At 49.7% G+C, this 16,523-nt stretch overlaps 1 long non-coding RNA gene across 16 annotated transcripts; it reads left to right on the forward strand.

Moving 5' to 3' along the window:
- On the forward strand, window positions 1-11,370 carry LOC311429190. Of its 16 annotated transcripts, XR_014688148.1 has the most exons (16): window positions 1-107; window positions 229-278; window positions 664-757; window positions 867-1,002; window positions 1,719-1,848; window positions 2,037-2,119; window positions 2,733-2,878; window positions 4,036-4,225; window positions 4,344-4,437; window positions 5,117-5,216; window positions 5,947-6,020; window positions 6,451-6,596; window positions 7,668-8,065; window positions 8,862-8,894; window positions 9,384-9,660; window positions 10,138-11,370. It is a non-coding gene; the product is annotated as an uncharacterized lncRNA (long non-coding RNA). The 16 variants fall into 16 exon arrangements; XR_014688149.1 differs by lacking the exon at window positions 4,036-4,225 and having other exon boundaries at window positions 10,138-11,368; XR_014688150.1 differs by lacking the exon at window positions 4,036-4,225 and having other exon boundaries at window positions 2,037-2,075; window positions 10,138-11,367.
- The last annotated feature ends 5,153 nt before the right edge of the window (window positions 11,371-16,523 follow it).

The following is a 16,523-nucleotide window of genomic DNA, read 5'->3' on the forward strand; positions in this document are numbered from 1 at the left end:
GTAAACCTTTGGAGGAACCTGTCACAGGAAAGAGCTCCTTCCGGAACTGTTCAGCGCTCCGTAGGCAGCTCGGTGACTGGCTTGGTCTACTTCCGAGGTGTGCTGAGGTATGGGGGCTGCTGTTTTGAAATGATAATATTGTAAACGGGGTCCCTTTGTGTTGTTGAGGGATGGGTGCTAATGCTGGCAGCTGAATGATTATCTTGTGACCGTTTTCATTTGTTAAAGCTGAAACACAGTGTACAACGCGGGACTTGACCGGAGCTGCTTTTGGCAAGGTGAGCGATGAACAGATGTAGCAGGTACTTTAGGGGTGCAGTTGTCACTGCAGTTACTTAACTGCACAAAGTACAGTAAAAATCCTGTTTATATTTCAGGGGTGTTGTAGCTGGCCTAAGAGAGCAGATGGAAGCATCTGCCTCGAGGGCAGGTGAGGGAGCAGAGGTTAGGGAGCAGATGAGAGTAACTGTCCCAGCTGTGCTGTGGCTTTGGATGCTGCTTCAGCCTATGCTTTTCTTTTTGTTTCACAGGTGTGTCGCACAGGCTCAGAGGGGCCAAGCTGCACTCTGAAGAGCAGCACGGGAAGGGCGGGCTGTTTGTGAGCTGGATTGGAGCAGAACTGCCAAGTAGCACGAGGTGACTGCGAAGGGTCTTGCTTTGCAGGTGCCATGGCAGGCTCTCCACAGAAGCGGTTGAGGATTTGAGAAGAGGTTGCAGATCATCGAGGAGCGACACGTGCAGGGACGGCTTGAAAACGGTATGGCTGCTTTCTCTTCTGTTTATCAGGTGTCCCAGGCGACGTGGGCTGTGATGTTAGCCTTTAGGATCGGAACAAAGCAGGTGCTGATGGCGGTCTCCTTCGGTAGGCAAAGAGGTGCCCGAAGCCCCCTCCTGTGCAGCCTGAGCACGCCTCGCTGAGGATGAAGCTTGCTTTCCAGCAGTTCTGGAAACTGTGTTGAGGCTGAAATGCTGCGTCTGTGTTCGGGTTGGGGTTGCACCTTGGTGAGTGTAGGGATGGGTTTTAAGTGGGTGCAGCGGAGGGCCCGGCCCCAGTGTCCTGTAGTGTGTTTTGACCCATCAGCATAGCCTTTTGGTTCTCAGATAGCCTGCTGAAGTAAGTGATTTTTGCTGCGAGTGGAACGGAATTGATTTTGTTGGCGTATAATCTGTTCTGCTCCTAGATTTTTCTTTCTGCGTAAATAAAAGTTTGAGCTAATTCGAGCTGAAAAAGCTTCAGTTACTTGCTTGGTGGTAATGTCCTTCTAACATTCAAAGCTGCAGTGAAAGCATGGGGATTGTTGCTTCTAGAAACTCCCCAGTTCTCCTGTCTGCCCTCTGCATGCTGTTGAGCTAAGCCTTATAAATAAGTAAATAAACCACAGCTGCCGCTCCTCCTCTTTCTACTTTCATGTGCTTTGCCCCTCCCCTTTCCCAGGTGATTGGGTTTGGGTGCTGGGTGGGACCAAAAGGTATATGAGCCCCAAGTATGCCGTCAGAGAGCTCCTTCTGCCTGGGCTGCTCTTTGGGGGTAAGTGCTTTGTTTTTCCTTCAGTCAGTTGCCGGGTTCTCTAGGCGGGCTGGAGTCTATGGATTTCTGGAATTCTAAGGGCTTGGAATTCACTTCATAGAGGGATATTTAGCAGAGGTTGCTGGCTCACTTTTTTTTTGGGATGGTGGGATGATACGCTCCTGTGTTTGATCTGTATTTTAATCTCTAGATGAATCAACCCACTCGTGTAACTCTCCAGAGGACTAAAACCAGCTTGATGACATGCTACAAGAGGCTTGACCGCGTTGGTGCAGTATTACCAAGAGTCTGAGCAGGGTCACCTTTTTCATCTGCAAAGGGTATGTCTGTCATTACCCCTGCCGGGGCTGCTATGCATTCATGGCCTTGTGGCATTTGTGGACTTCAGTTTGTTTGTTTGTTTGTTTTTTATTTGTCTGACTCTGGTCTCTGTGTTTGAGTCCTCTGCATGTGCCGCGCTGTTTGCGTATCCATTGTGGATGTGACCTTCTCTCTTTGTTTCTTGTAGCTCAGGGCGTAGGCACGGAAGCTTGAACGAAGCATGAGGGTGAGTGGACAGCAGTGGGGGCCCCGAGTTGCTCGGTGGACTGTGTGAGTCTGCTTCAGCTGTCGGGCCGGCTTTGCAAGTGCCTTGCGACAGCAGAGTACGTCTCCTGCCACGTTTCTGACACGTGCCAGACGTCAGCGGTTCCAGGGTTCCAGTTCCTGAAATGCTGGAGATGCTCGGAGCACGAGAGGGGCTGGGGGAGAGGGGACAGGGGAGATGGGGGCGGCTGCGGCGGCGGGGGGGGCAGAGAGGGCAGCAGGAGGAGGTGCCGTTGCGTGCGCGTGGCCGACGCCCCTCTGGATTGGCTGGAGTGCTCCGTCCCGAGGCATGCTGGGAGCTGTAGTTCTGCGCTGCCGGGCGGCCACGTGGGCTCCGGGCTGCGCGGCCGGGCCGGGGCCGGGCCGGGGCCGGGCCGTGCGCGCCGGGAGGCGCAGGTTGCCGCTGGCGGCGAGCGCGGTTGCCGGCGGTGAGGCGAGCGAGAGCCTCCGGGGGTGCCTCCTCGGAGCGTCGGGCCGGGAGGGGCGGGGGGTGTTGAGGCCGGGCGCGGGTCCTCGCTGCGCTTGATCGTTGGGCTGCGCCGCGCCGCGCCTCGGAGGCTTTCCTCTCCCTGCGTCCTGACAGCCGGCTCTCTCCTTGTGCTGCGGTTCACCGGGGCAGAAGCAGCTCCCCGCCGCTAGGACCCCTGCGGGGTTTGTTGCCGAGCGAAGGTGGCGCACCGGGTAAAGCGAGGAAAGCCGCAGCTGGCGTGCTGCGGTCGCAGGGTTCTCAGGAGAGAGAGCAGCCCGTCCGTCCCGACTGCCCAGGTAAGTCGCAGCGACCTCGGGGTGGAATCGAGGCGTGCTCGTAAGCTTCCTGCAGCCCCGGCTCCAAGGCTTCATTGAATTTGCGGAAGCGCGAGCTGCTCGGCGCTGGGAAGCGCAAAGGGAAGGAAGGCACGTAGTGCCTGCCGAGTCGTAGTAGCCTCTTAGACCTAGAATGAACTGGCCTGTCAGGCTCTGTCTGTTGCTCAGTCTTTGGTACGAGAGGCTAAACTTTGTCCCGCCTCAGCTTTCGGAGTTGTCCTAGGAATAGACCGGTGCTTGCGGGGCTTTCCAGGACGCTGGTTGCGGTCAGTGAGGACAGACGTGAGAGGCAATTTCTGTCTGTCTGTCTGCCTGTCTCTTGGTTATGTCCCAAGAGTTTTGCTTGAACTGTGTGCAATAAAGGAGGCCTTGGGCCTGTACTGAGCAGCGAGAGAGAGCAAAACTCTGCGTAAGCACTGGCCGTGGCAACGTTGCTTGGGAGTTGAGCGGCTGGGGGTCTTTCCAGAGGTGGGGGGTCTTCCCAGCGGAACTCGGTACGCAGGCAGAAACGTGACCTTCGAGGTCTTTGTTTGTCTTGCGCTGCAGCTGTGGTATTTGCCCCATAACTGTATGGAGTTGCTGAATTCTAGAGGGGATGATGATAGAGACGTCCCTGGTTCAGCCTTTTTTTGCCGCAGTCCTTGCAGAAGTTCTGGAAAAATGAGTAGTATCCTTCTCTTTAAGTTCACCTTTTAAAGAGTTCTTCCTGCAGACTCCTGTCTCCGTGGTTTAGGTACGTGATTTGTGTGAAACAGAGCCAGGCTTTCCTGTTAACGAGTGCCCTGATTGAAATTCCCTGTTGTTGGAGAACAAGAACCATCAGTGGTGCTTGGCAGTTTAAAACCTCTTGGCTTACGCAAAGGCTAACTTGCCAAAGCGAATGGGAAGTAGCCTAAAGTTCAGTAAATGCGCTGAATAGAAAAGGCCGTCTTCTTGACGGGAAAAGAGCTTTGCAGAACGTGAGCTTTGTTTCCCGTAGGGCTCCCTGCTTGCCCACCTGTTCAGCGATTACTGCAGGCTTTGACTGGTCCCCTCAGGCCCAATATCGCACACGTGCTGTGCTGCAGACGGTGCCTTAGCTTCCTTGCCGTCTCGTGCTGCGTTACTTGTACCTGCAGAAAACTTACTTCAGTGTCACAGAAACCCCGTGGGAAGCGTTCCCGACTCACGCCGGTAGGACCATCCCGTCGCGGCTGGTAAAATCCAGGAGCAGGACGATGCTTGGAAGAACGTCACCTATGGAGGAGAAGACAACAGTCTCCTTCCTGTTAGGCAACAGGTTTCCAAGACTGGTTTCCCCACCCCCCTGTGCGTTTTGAAGGAGGCAGTCCCTAAGCTGATGCAATCCAACTATCCAACTGCATCTGAGATGCTGGTTGTTACTTCCATAAGCTATAAAGGAACTTAATGTGTTCTGTGTTTTCAGGTCGAGGCTTGTGTGCGTGAGTTTGGCTTGTCGCGATGGCCGGTGTAGATGATCGCTCACGTGCTCCTTGTGCTGATGCTGGATCTGCCCCACGGTAAAGGACCGCATGCTGTGTGTTCAGCTTTTCTTCCTTACCGTGTCGTCCGTATGTATGTATGTATTTACTTCTCTGAAGGAAAGGGTGGATTTTTCGTGGGTCCCTCTGTGCGCGTCTCGAACCAGGCTGCAGTAAATACGCGTAAGCGAGTAGGCTGCTGCAGCGCGTCCTGGACAGTATCAGGGTGCTACTCTGCTAGCAGTGGAGAGCTGGGTGAAGGTGCCCAGGGTAAGGGCTTGTTCTGCCTCAAGTTGAACAGAAAGTTTCAGGAGTTGAGCATCCCAGGGGATGTTTGTAGGACTGCTGTTAGACGATAAAGGTTCGGATGGCTGTCGACGAAGGGGATTTTGTTGGTTCTTTTTCGATAGCTGTTCCTGCCAAAGATCGCGTCGGTCACAAAAGGTAGTAGTAACCTTGCGGTTTCTATGTTCTGTAGCGTTTGTACTAAAATACACTGGCAGATGAATAAATGAGCAGGTACAAATACACGTGACTCTGTAGCTGAGACTAAATAACGTGCAGTTTCTTCTGTGTTTTATCTTTCAAAGCACGTTGTTGCTGAGCGCCTGAGCTTTTTGCTCGCGTTACCGAGGAAAGGAATGGCAGTGCTTCTTCCCCCCTCATCTCTCTTTTTTTTTTTTTTTTTCCCCCCTCTCCTCTTCTTCCTCGATGACAGGGTACTCGAAATGTTTTCCTCGCATGTCCACGTGAAAAACGAAATAAATAAATAAATGCTGATGGTGAAGACACTGACAGAATTGGGTGACATTTTCAAGGTAGAGGAGGGGCGAAGAATGTGGAAATTCCTGGTACATTAGTGGTGCTCTGTTAACAAAACTGACGTATACGCCACTTGCTGTTCCTAGTTTTTTGGTTTGGTTTTCCTTTCAGTAGTCTCCCCGAAGGCTTTTGCGGACACACGGTGTATCTTTTCTGTTCTTCCAGTATTCGTTTGTCAGGAAAGACGACCATGCAATCCGAGGGCTGTGGACAACCATCTACCAGGTGGTTGTTGCAGCCTCCATCGGTCATGTTATTTGTGCTTTTAGCTCGCCCTCTCCTATATCTTGAGTTGAATTTCTTTTTTTTTTTTTTTTTTTTTTTTGGCAACGCTATGTTTGCAGTGATAGCATTGCTGCCGAGGTATTTTTGACTAAAAATGATCTTAACTGTAGTAGTGAATTCACAGAGTGTGGCTTTGTGTAACGACTCCCGCGATCACAACTTTTTTTTTTTTTTTTTTTCCTTTGTCACAGATAGGAGGAAAGCTCTTTCCGGAGAGATGGAAAGAAAGTTGTTTCAGAATACGTTCAGAATGTCTGAAGTTGTTTTGGAATTTTTTTTTGTTTTGTTTTGTTTTTTTAGTAGTTAACGGTAGTACAGCCCACAGAGCAATTTCTTTGTGCGTGAGAACTCGCGGGTTAACTGAAAGTTACTTGTTTTATTATAAAACTAGGATTTGAAGCCACGGGCATTCAGAAATGCATATGATATGTCTTGTCACAGTCTTCTAGATCAGCTAACCGGAATGAGAACCAATCTTCTGAAAACACGCAGGGATATCGTGGGGCAGGATGAAGGTAAATGGACACAATTATTTATTAATATTCTGGTACAGCTATTTAATTCACCTAAGTAGTGTTTCTGTCCTCGGTGTGGGAGAGGAAGTAGACTTTGCATCGTTTCTTGGGTCAGTCGTCCTTCCCTAGATTCCGAAGGAAAAGAATGAAATTTCTGCCTTCTGTCACAAAACATGTTGTGCGTGCTTGGAATTTGAAAATTAAGTTTCATGGGTGAGCTTTCCTGTGCAACAGGATGCAGTAGATGTTCTTATAGTGACGGTGAAAGGAAAGAGGGGCTTTATTTGCCTTTTGCTTTTCCTTTGTTTTGTAGAGGGAGGAAATAGTGATTTCTAGATCTTAAATGCTAACACTGGAAATGGAAGCATGCGAGGCTTGTATTTCCTTAGTCTTAAGGTAGACTAAATTTAGATACCTTGTTCTGCTGCAGACTGCCTTCACGGCGTTCCTGTTGCTCAAAGGGGAAATCATCAGGAGTAGTTGAAAATGATGCCTTCACCCCTTCGGGAGATCGATCCAGATCAACCAAAAAGGCTTCTTCATACACTTGGCAGTCTGTTCAAACAGGATGAGAAGGTAGGAGAAGTCTTGCTATCTGCTGTATCATTATTTGAAAAGTAACTGAATTGTAACACGGAGGCAAATACTCTGGTAGTGAATTGACGAAGCAATTGTTTTTTACTTATATTTAAAAAAAAAAAAAAAAGTCTTTTCAGGGTACGATGATAGATGAAGCAGATAAATTTGTTGCTGGGCCTCAGAATAAGATCAAGCGTCCTGGAGAGCCCAATACTCCAGCATCACTAAAGAGAGAAGGCGTAGCACGTCGCCGCTATTGCGACGGCCACAGTCACTGTTGTGACAAACCATGTTGGTGGGAAAGGGCCACCCTGTGCTGCTGGATCTCCGTCACCATATCTGAACCTCAAAGGCATGCCAACAAATAAAAGTATGTTGGAGTTGTTGTAGTACAGGAACTTGTGTGGTCATAAATGGACATAATGTGCAGGAAAAAAAAAAAAGGTCTCCGTGCTTTCTGTGTTAATTCAAAAGGACACGTAAGTTTTAGAGTTAATTGGGACTGAATTTCTTTGGTCGGCTTAGACAAACAGGCTGTTGCTATAGGTAACGAAGTCCTGAATGAGCAATAATTTGGAACTGTTTCTAAAAAGTGCTGAAACCTTTCACCACGATGGTTTGGCGGTAGCAAGGATTTCATTTCAGCTTTTAATTCTCATTTGTGTATTCTATAGTGGGGAAGGGAGAAGTGGGGAAGGAAAGTGTGTAAAAAAAAAAAAAAAAAAAATTTTTAAATTTCTCACAAATAGTAATTTACCCACCTGTTGCAGCAGAGTCGAAAGAAAAATTTGCTGGAACTCGGGGAAGGAGGGGAAACTTTAGTTTACTTTAGTCACTGAAATGGGAATACAGCAAATAACTTCACGACAGTCATATGAGACGGTAGCAGCCCAAAAGGAGGTATTCCTGTGGTTGCGTCAAAGGGTGAATAAAACTACTGAAGTGATCTGACAGTGCTGAGTAACTCTCTCCACAGTACTTTCAACAAGAAGGGATGCAGAATAACGTCCTTCTGTGTTTTTTGATCCTGCAGTTATATGCACTACTAAGCTCCTTCTTAATTTTCAGACACTGGTATCAGTACTGTCCAAGATGGTAATGGAGAGAAGAAAGCAGAAAACTGTCAGTTGCTGGAAAAGCAAATTGATGGCTTGTCTGTGCAAATGGCTTCTTCGGTTCCAGCTGTTAAGGGAGAGGATGAAATGTCACCTGGTGACTTAGACTCTCTACATGATGAGTTCAATTGCTTAAATGATGCAAAGACGGCTTGGATCGTAAACCTGGTACCAATGCACTTGTTCGAGGGCCTCTAAATTACAGCGTGGCTGGAGATGACCAAAAACGAGTGATGGAGTCTACTTCTGAATCTGTGCCAAATTGATTTAAAATAACACCTACAATGTTGGAGGGAAGCGATGCTGGCATTAAAATCAGAGTGGTGAAAGAGGTTCGCAAACGTGGAAGAAGTAAGTTCTTTATTAGTGTATTAAAAATAGGCTAGGGGTACAGAAGACTTTTTCTTGAAATGAGGATCTATTTTGAAAATAAAACCTCAGATTTGGAATGATTTTTGATTAGTCGTGTACAAGTAGTGGAAGAACAAGAAAGTAAGTACATGTATTCACAGTCCAACTTTATATCCTCACTGTCCTTACTGCAGCACTCTTAAGCAGGCTTAGTCACAGCGCCATTCGTGTTTTCATAGTTGGTTCAGAGAAGAAAACACAGAAACCAATGAAAAAATACTGTTGTTTCACATCTAAGGTGTCCGGTTCATTCTTTGGCGCTACTTTTTTTTTTTTTTTTTTTTTGTTAAACTTTATACGAGACAATCGTGCTCATGCTCCACATAGATCGGTCATCTTGTAAAGAGTAGTTATCTTAAACCTCTGCTTTCAAAAATGACAGCTCTAGGTTGAAACGTGGCTTGGTATCCCTTTGTTTCTATTAACTGCTGATCATGGCAGCGTGTTCGTGGAGATGCAAGGCTTCTCTGCTGATTAAACCTAGTCTGCATTTTCCAAGGGCAGGTGTTTCTAGATACTGCTCTTTTAAGAGAACAAAATTCAGCGTTACATTTGAATATCAGCTAATCGATATCACTTCAAATTATTGGTATGCTGGCTTTTTTTTCTTACGTGCATTACTGTATGCAGAAATGGGAAACTCTAGGCTTTGTTGTTTTTCCTTTGGCTGTTGAGATTTACTGAAAATGCATTTACAAGATCTGTTTCTAATATCCGTTTGGATCTCTTCTTTAAGATCGTGAAAAAAATCTTCTCTCTTCTTGAGGAGGTACGTACAAGGACCGATGGAAACTCAGAAGTATTTCATTGAATTTGCTATAAGGGAAGGAGCAAGGTTTGTATAGATACGAATGATTCGGAGTTAAACGCTAACGTTGTTCATGATAGCAAATCTCAGTCTTTTCCAAAACAAGTGTTTTGTTTTGACATACTTAAATTATTACAGTTTCAGCGGTCAAACTGCCGTTGTATTTTCTGAAGTAAATGGTCGTTACCTAGAGCTGAAGTGTGAAATAGAAAGATACGGGTGGTTATGGAAGAAAGACCCAGAATTTGCGTGGGTTGGGGAAAGATGGCTGTATCAAATTAAATTTGCCATTCTGGCGTCAGAAATGAGGGAAGCTCTTCCATGCTGGAAACAGAGAGCCTCTGCTAATACTGTTTGTCGTGGCCAAATAATACTGAGTTATTTAACTGCTGTTTTTGGAAGAAGAAATGAAATTACTTCCCTAGGTTTAAAAATCGTGTCTTAATACAGCACTTAGAGAGAACGCTAGAGGAGCTAGAGTTCAACAGCCTACCCAACAGAGTTAATCAGGTGAACGGTAGATAATAGTGTACCAGCCAGAGGAATACGGACCGGGAATGAGTTTGCTGTGCCGCAGAAGAGTGGAAGAGGACGTAGCTGTTGCCCTCGCCATCCTGGCGGTCAAGTGATCTTACTGTCAGAGTCCGAGAAGAAGCAGCAGAGCTTTAACTTTACGAACCTCTATCGGCAGAAGCTGGGCTGTAACCTTAAGGACGTGCTATGAAAGGTGTGGCTTTTTTCCTGTGGAGGGTGCTCTTTGCTCAACAGGCTGAAAAAAATAACCATTGCTGCCCCTCCTGCAGGTGGTGAGAATTTACTCACTTGAATACTGTCATTAGCCGTTTTACGTGCAATAGGCAGTGGATCGCACTAAAATGGGGCACTGTCAAATGCACACAGTGTCTGCATTGTGGAGAGATCCCATCTGGTGTGTGTGTGTGTGTGTGTGTCCCAATAAAAAAACAAACAAACAAACAAAACTCCCAGAAACACCTGCACTGGTAATATTGCATGTTGCCAGCACAGAGACGAGGGCCTTGTTCCCGAGAACTGCTAGCCATGCCTTTAAACTTGAGATTCAGCGTAGATCGAGAGTAAAGAAACTGCTGTTGTGTTAATGAAAGCTAAAGACAGCCCTGTGACTGTTACCACTTGGTGGTTACTAAACAATCTACCTCAGACTCTCTTCTGTTTTTATCTGCAGACATTATGAAAGCGCACCTGAGGCTTCCCAGGTCCCTGACTTCAGTTCTCTTTCATCCCGTGAGGAGGACGGAGATTCTTCAGGTGGCCTTGCCTTGGCACACGCTGTGCTTTGGAAGCACTAAAAATAAATGCTTTTAAAAGTGTGCATTTATTTTAATGTTCATACAAAAGAGATTGGTTTTGAACAGTGTTGTTACCGGATCACTAATTTGATATTTTAACTGTATACATTTTTTTGAACATAGGTGGGTGGGTGTGGGTGTGTGTATATGTATATGTATATATATATATATGTATATATATATATATATATAAAAAAATAAACCCTTTTATTAATTCTCGTTAAGTGCTGATCTGAGGAGTCTGTAATGGGCAGCGCTGAATTCCTCGAATTGTCTGTCACCAACAGACCGCTAATATTTTTTGTGAAACCAGTCTGCATATCCTGAAACCCCACTTCTGGTAATAGCTGCGGAATGTGTTTGTTACTTACCTCCCGGTAGCACGTACCCTGGAGCACCTGCCTCATCAGTCAGCTCAGCCTGTACAGGGTGTACATTTTTGCTCCAAGGCTAAAGTGTTAAAGACACCAAGTTCCAGCTTACCAAATCCTTGGTTACCCGAGTTAATATCCTCCCTTCCGTTCCTCTTACTCTTTTGTTCAAAGGTAATGTTGTGAATCACAGAAAATGCAACGAAGACTGGAGCACCTGCACGTAATTAATATTTTCCTTTTAAACGGTAATATGCCAGTAGTAAGTGGCTCTTCAGATAATTTTATTTTCGGTTGTTCTCATTTAAAAACAGCCTCCTGCTCCTTTAACAGCTTTCTTTTAAAAGACAGGTTGAAGTTGTGCTGGCGTTAAGAAGCTCTTCACAAGGTATTGGGGCTGTCCTGAGGATTCCACTTGACCAGCCAGCAGAAGAGGCAGGGAAACATACTTATATTGATGGCCTGAACTTCTCTTCCTATTACTCTTTTTAGTACTAGCCAGCGTGTGTGAGACATCTTTTCCTTCTCCTGTGAAGCAGTGGGCTGGTCTTTCTGGAAGAGGTTGTTTGACCATTGGAATTACACCAGTGAGATTCAAGAAGGAAATAAAAATCCAAAAGCAGCAGCGTATCTTTATTACTACGTTAAGTGAGAAAGTGACACTTGGAACGAACTCGTTATAAACAATTCTGACCTCTTTTCTTAGCGGGAACGTACTTACCTGTACCGTTGAACGTACTTGAAAAAAAAACAAACCACAGGAGTACCTTGGAATACATAGGGCGGTTCATCCCTTCAGGATCATTACACGGCAGCTGTATGTCACCACAGTACACCTCTTTTGCTTAATGGTGGACTTCTAAGAGGGAATTTACTTGGGTCAGGTATACTGTGTGTATGTGGTTTTATGCACGTAGAACTGCCTGTACTACACTATCTTTTAAATAGGCGGTGGTAAGAGGAGACAGCTTTCTTCTAGTAGATTCTTCCTTAAGTTTCTTTAGTGATTCCGGGGGCGCTCACTTGACCGTGATGTGCCTGACCTGGTTAGCATCTAAACCTCCTCCTCTGATGCGGTACAGCTGTCTGCTAAATTAGTTACAGAAAGATGGTGACTTTAACTCAGACAGTTCTCTCTTACCTCGCTATTGTTTTATCTGGATAATTTGAATTTGGATTAGAGCAGCGGAGGGAAAAGATGCCTTACACTGAAACGGACGCGAGTCTGTGAGAAGAAAGCCAGGCGTCCTTGGAGACTGTGCCAATGAAAAGGGGAAGAAAAATGAGTGGAATAAATCTGAGTGCACGTAGTCCTGCATCCCGAAGGGAGCACAGAAGGAAGGTTGCTTGCTTAGAAGAGCAGTGGATGCTTCGTGCCCGCCTTAAAGAGAATATTAACAGAGAGACTTCTTTGTAAGACAAGCTGCCCCGCGGGGTGTGGGTAGCAAATACGTTGGAAAAAAGACAGCCCCAAGCTCCGAATGGCACAGTAGGCGAGCTGTGATCCGCCCGCCAAGGCCTCCCGCGGGCGCCCTCTGCCGCCACCTGCTGGTGGGAAAGGGGTACTGCAGGCGGCCGAGGGGCGCGCATGCGCGGTGGCACCGGCGGGCGCCCTCTGCCGCCACCTGCTGCTGTTATTCGGGTACTGCAGGCGGCCGAGGGGCGCGCATAGCGCGGTGGGGCCCGGGGGGCGCCCTCTGCCGCCACCTGCTGGTGGGAAAAGGGTACTGCAGGCGGCCGAGGGGCGCGCATGCGCGGTGGCGCCGGCGGGCGCCCTCTACCGCCACCTGCTGGTGTTATTCGGGTACTGCAGGCGTCCGGGGGCCGCGCATGCGCGGTGACGCCCGCGTGCGCCCTCTGCCGCCACCTGCTAGTGGAAAATGCGTACTGCAGGCGTCCGGGGGGGGCGCATGCGCGGTGGGGGTCCGGTTGCGCCCCCTGCCGCCACCTGCTGGTGGGAAGCGAGTACTGCAGGCTGCCGGGCGCCACGAATGCCGCATGACGCCCGCGGGCGCCCTCTGCCGCCACCTGCTGGTGGGAAGCAAGTACTACACGCGGCCGGGGGACGCGCATGCGCCGTGGGGTCCGGTGGCGCCCTCTGCCGCCACCTGCTGGTGCAAAACGAATACTGCAGGCGGCCGGGGGACGCGCATGCGCGTTGGCACCCGCGGGCGCCCTCTGCCGCCACCTGCTGGTGGGAAAGGGGTACTGCAGGCGGCCGGGGGACGCGCATGCGCGTTGGCACCCGCGGGCGCCCTCTGCCGCCACCTGCTGGTGGGAAAAGGGTACTGCAGGCGGCCGGGGGCCGCGCATGCGCAGTGACGCCCGCGTGCGCCCTCTGCCGCCACCTGCTGGTGTTATTCGGGTACTGCAGGCGGCCGCGGGCCGCGCATGCGCGGTGACGCCCGCGTGCGCCCTCTGCCGCCACCTGGTGGTGCAAAACGAATACTGCAGGCGGCCGGGGGCCGCGCATGCGCGGTGAGGCCCGCGGGCGCCCTCTGCCGCCACCTGCTGGTGGGAAAAGGGTACTGCAGGCGGCCGAGGGGCGCGCATGCGCGGTGGCGCCGGCGGGCGCCCTCTGCCGCCATCTGCTGGTGGGAAAGGGGTACTGCAGGCGGCCGGGGGACGCGCATGCGCGTTGGCACCCGCGGGCGCCCTCTGCCTCCACCTGCTGGTGGTAAAGGGGTACTGCAGGCATCCGGGTGACGCGCATGCGCCGTGGGGGTCCGGTGGCGCCCTCTGCCGCCACCTGGTGGTGCAAAACGAATACTGCAGGCGGCCGGGGGGCGCGCATGCGCGGTGGGGTCCGGTGGCGCCCTCTGCCGCCACCTGCTGGTTTTAATCGGGTACTGCAGGCGGCCGGGGGCCGCGCATGCGCAGTGACGCCGGCGGGCGCCCTCTGCCGCCACCTGCTGGTGGAGAACGAGTACTGCAGGCGGCCGAGGGGCGCGCATGCGCGGTGGCGCCGGCGGGCGCCCTCTGCCGCCACCTGCTGGTGGGAAAAGGGTACTGCAGGCGGCCGGGGGCCGCGCATGCGCGGTGAGGCCCGCGTGCGCCCTCTGCCGCCACCTCCTGACGGGAAAGGGGTACTGCAGGCGGCCGGGGGGTGCGCATGCGCGGTGAGGCCCGCGGGCGCCCTCTGCCGCCACCTGCTGGTTTTAGTCGGGTACTGCAGGCGGCCGAGGGGCGCGCATGCGCGGTGAGGCCCGCGGTCGCCCTCTGCCGCCACCTGCTGGTTTTAATCGGGTATTGCAGGCGGCCGGGGGGCGCGCATGCGCGGTGGGGCCCGGGGGCGCCCTCTGCCGCCACCTGCTGGTGGAGAACGAGTACTGCAGGCGGCCGAGGGGGGCGCATGCGCGGTGGGGCCCGGGGGCGCCCTCTGCCGCCTCCTGCTGGTGGAAAACGAGTACTGCAGGCGGCCGTGGGGCCGTGCATGCGCGTTGCTTATTACGTCGTTGTTTTTTTTGATGTGTAATTTCCTACGCTCCTAGATTTTTCTTCATATGTAAATCACACAGAATCACAGATCTTCTAGGTTGGAAGAGACCTCAAGATCATTGAGTCCAACCTCTGACCTAACACTAACGTTAGAGCTAATTCCCGTGGAAAATATTTCATTTACTTTCTTGGTTGTATTGTCCTTTCTATGTTCAAAGCTGAGGCATAAATACGGTAAATTTTGCTTCTAGAAACACCCCAGTTCTTTTGTCTGCACTCTGCATGCTGTAAACTAGGGATAGGCACAAAACAAACAAATAAATAAATAAATAAAAGAACACAGCTGCTGCTGCTCCTGCTCTCTTTCTTGTGGTTTGCCCCCTCCTCTTTCCCAGGTGATTGGGTTTGGGTGCTGGGCAGGGCCAAATGGTATAGGAGCCCCAGGCACGCCATCAGAGAGCTCCTTCTGCCCGGGCTGCTCTTTGGGGTCAGTGCTTTGTTGATGCTTCTGTTAGCTACATGCAGGGTTCTTTTGGTGGGTCAGGGTCTGGTACGATCTTTTAGAGGAAACCGATCTAGTAGTATGTGCATTTATTGCTTGAAGCTCTTTGGAGGTGATTAATTGTTATAGCACATTTATGGATAGGATGTCAATGTTATTTTGTGCGTTTGCTTTGTTGTTCTAGGTCCCTCGTGATTTTTGCAGGGTTACAGGGCAGATGCCACCAGATCTACCCCTTTTGTTGTTTTTGTTTTGTTTGATTTTTTTTTTCTTGATTTTTCTTTTTCTTTTTTGGAAGGGGGTTTGGGATTTGAGCGTCCTATTTTTTTGGGTTTGGGATTTGAGCATCTCAATTTTGCGGGTTTGGGATTTGAGCGTCTTAATTTATTGGGTTAGGGGTTTTAGGCATAGGACTTCAGGGGTTTAGTGTGGTAAATAGTTTGGGTTAGGTCCGTAGGGGTTTCGAGGATGTTTAGGGATAGGGCTTGAGGCTTTTTTGTGTAAGGGCGGGAAGGGCTAGGGTTACAGTGAGTGCGGTTAAATGTAGTTCTCGAAAGCTCGGCCTCTGATTGGCCGTGCTGGCTGTCCAGGGAATTCTGGTAGGTGTAGTTTTCCGGCACCAGGCTTCCGGTAGGCCGTGTTGACTGCCCGGAGCATGCCGGGAGATGTAGTTCTGGGACTCCGAACTTCCGGGAGGCCGTGTTGGGTGCCCGGAGCATGCCGGGAAATGTAGTTCTGGGACTCCGGACCTCCGGGAGGCCATGTTGAGCGCCCAGAGCATGCCTGGAAATGAAGTTCTCGGGAACCAGGGTTGGGCTTAGGGACTAGGGCTGGGGCTAGGGTTAGAGTTTAGGGTGAGGGTTGGGGTTAGGGTTAGGGCTAGTGAATGCTGGTTCTCTGTGTTTGCAGATGACGGTGAGCGTGTTTAAACTAATTCCAGTTGAAGAAGTTTCAGTTACTTGCTTGGTGCCGTTATCAGTTCAACATTAAAAGCTGCAGCAAAAGCGAAAGGGGATTTTTGCTTCTAGAAACACCACAGGTCTCTTGTCTGCTCTCTGAATGTTTTTGAGATAAAACAGATTTTAAAAAACAAAGGAAAGGAAAACAAAACAAAACACAGCTGCTCCTTTTGCTCTCTTCCTACTTTCATGTGCTTTGCCCCTCCCCTTTCCCAGGTGATTGGGTTTGGGTGCTGGGCGGGGCTAAATGCTATATGAGCCCCAGGCATGCCATCAGAGAGCTCCTTCTGCCTGGGCTGCTCTTTGGGGACAGTGCTTTGTTTTTCCTTCTGTCCGTTGCAGGGTTGTTTAGGCAGGCTGGAGTCTATGGATTTCTGGATTTTAAGTGCTTGGAATTCACTTAGTAGAGGGATGTTTAGTAGGGGCTGCTGGCTCAGTTTGGGGCGCGGTTGTCACTGCAGTTATTTTCCTACAGCCAATAGAGTAAAATTCCAGTTTGCCTTTTAGAGGTGCTATAAGTGGGTAAAGAGAACAGATGGAAGCGTGTGCCACGTGGGGTAGGCAAGCGGCTGACGTACAGGAGGGGATGAGAGCATGTGATTTTTTTTCTGGGGATGAAATGGACTCAATTTTGTTGGTGTATAATGTGTTCTGCTCCTAGATTTTTCTTTCAATGTGAAGAAAAGTTTGAGCTAATTCCAGGTAAGAAAGTTCCAGTTACTTGCTGGGTCGTATTGTCCTTTTAATATTCAAAGCTACAGCAAAAGCGTGGGGATTGTTGCTTCTAGAAACACCCCAGTTTTCTTGTCTGCACTCTGCATGCCGTTGAGCTAAAGCAGACTAAAAAATAAATAAATACAGGAAACACACACACAAAAAACAACAATAACAACAACAACAACAACAACAAAACCACACCATTGGGTGACGTGTTGTGAACGCAACGATCATTTAATCCCTTTGTTTTCCCAGGTGGTGTGGATGATACCGGT

This window comes from Aythya ferina (genome assembly GCF_964211825.1).
Source record: "Aythya ferina genome assembly, contig: HAP1_SCAFFOLD_423, whole genome shotgun sequence".
NCBI classification, from domain to species: Eukaryota; Metazoa; Chordata; class Aves; order Anseriformes; family Anatidae; genus Aythya; species Aythya ferina.